Raw genomic sequence first — 2131 nt, forward strand, 5'->3', positions numbered from 1 at the left:
GATTCGGCCAAATCTGATTTAAAGATTCATCTGGAGCCGAATCTCTGAATCACACAGGCCTTATCCCCCACCCACTGTCAATGGCTGTCCTGCTCGGCCCCAGCTCCTGGCTCTTTGAAAAAAAAAGACCTGCACTCATGGCTCCTACCTGGTGGGGGCCAATCCCCATTGTTCTCCACTACGCCATGCCACATGGGGGCTCTGCCACAAGCCCACACCCCCCATGGCTGCCCCGCCCACCCCAGCTCCTGGCCCTTTGAAAAAAAACAAAACAAAAAAACCCCTGGACTCACCAGATCTTGCCCAGCAGGGGGAGAGAGGGTGTTTCTGCACTTCCCCCCACTGCCCTGTGCTGTGTGACGACTCTTCCACAAGTCCCCAAAGCCCCGAGACCACTGCAGCAGTGGGTGAGCCTGGAGTTTTGTGGGGTTTTTTTTTTTTTAAAGGGCCAGGAGCTGGGGTGGGCGAGGCAGCCATGGGGGGGGGCGGGGCTCGTGGGAGAGCTCCCTATGCAGCATGGAGCAGTGTAGGGGCAGTGGGGATTGCCTGTCCTGCCTGGCAGCACCCAGTGAATAGGGGCTTTTTTTAAACAACTGGGAGCTGGGGCTGGGTGGGGCAGCCATTGCGGGGCTGGGAGAGCGGGCGGGGGTTGGGGGCACTTGGGGGAGGATGGGGGAGCAGGCAGGGGATGGGGTCTGGCAGGGGTCTCCCTATGGTCCCCTTCCCCTTCCTTCAGCCCCCACTCCCCTGCCCCCTACTTACCAGCATGGAGTCCAGGTCCAGCTCCCTGCTGTGGCCAGTGAGGACTGCTCAAATTGCTGAAGCTCTCCTAATCTTTTCCAGATTGATTCAGAGAGCTTTGAATTGATTTGGACCTTTTAATTGCTTCCCTGATTTGATTTAGATTTGGAGATTCAGCCACTGAATCGGGCCAAATCTCCTCTGAATCAAATAAGCACCTGAAGCTTCATACAGCCCTACTAAAAATGGCAGGACATGTACAGTTCTATTTACATTCCTTTGATTAAAAGGTTCAAAATAGACTTAGGAAATTGGCCAAATCTTAAATTTCATGGTTGGTTGGAATTGTAGCAGTTCCACACCCTACTATAGTGCCAATAAATCTCTAAGATGAGTGGCAGAATCTGATAAATATTTTTATTTTGAGAAATAAGAAACCTAGTTTAAAAAATTCTGTCCTGCAAAGGCCTCAGAAAAAGGGGACCAGTGCTTCCAAACATTAAATATTACTACCAAGCCAGGAAAATTAGAATTTTGGTGGATTGGATATGTAGTGGATATGTCTCAGACTTAAACTGTTTTGGAAGAAGGTTGGAGACATGGTGAGAACATAACAGAATAGCAACTATCAAATAACCGCTTAGTGTTTCTACAGAACCTTTCTAGGAACTTTGCAACATATAAGTGATCAGGATTGATCGCTTATCTTCTAGTAGCTGAAAGAATTACAGTTGCACACCTAAAATCACCAACTGGTTTAAAAAAGTGTAGGAAGTTTCAGTAATAGAAAAGTTGTCTTATTAAGTCAGTGTTCTACCAGGGAGAAGGCAAAAAGATGCTTACTTGGAAATCTGGTGGAAATTTTTGGAATTTGCCAAAAAAGGGTCTTCTCCTGCCTCCAAACCAGAACATTTAAGATACTTTTTGAATGTAGAAATGTAAGTTTTATAAGCTAACACTTAAGACTCCAATTACAATAAGTATAAAAGAGAAAAAGAAGAGATGAGTAAAAGATACTGAGATGTTTCTATACTACAGAGTTCTAAGGAAAAGGAGGCAATGAATTATTATATAGAGATGAAAAACAAAAAAGCTAACATTGGCAGAATATAAAAGAACTGTCAGAGACTGAAAGGAAGAGAAGAAAAGAACACAAGACTTCTGTGGACATTGATTTGGGTTATGGTAGCACTATTGATAGAATCTAAATTCCTGTCTGTATTTTAGGAGATTGGATATATCTTTAAATTTCCTGTCCAGAGCAGGGGGCTGAACATGCCTGATGATCTCACGAGGTCTCTTCCAGCCCTAAACTTGTGTGTGTGTGTGTGTGTGTGTGTGTGAGAGAGAGAGAGAGAGAGAGAGAGAGAGAGAGAGAGAGAGAGAGAGA

The sequence above is a fragment of the Gavialis gangeticus genome, unplaced genomic scaffold, assembly GCF_001723915.1.
Source record: "Gavialis gangeticus isolate Ggan-Ray unplaced genomic scaffold, GavGan_comp1, whole genome shotgun sequence".
Classification (NCBI taxonomy): Eukaryota; Metazoa; Chordata; order Crocodylia; family Gavialidae; genus Gavialis; species Gavialis gangeticus.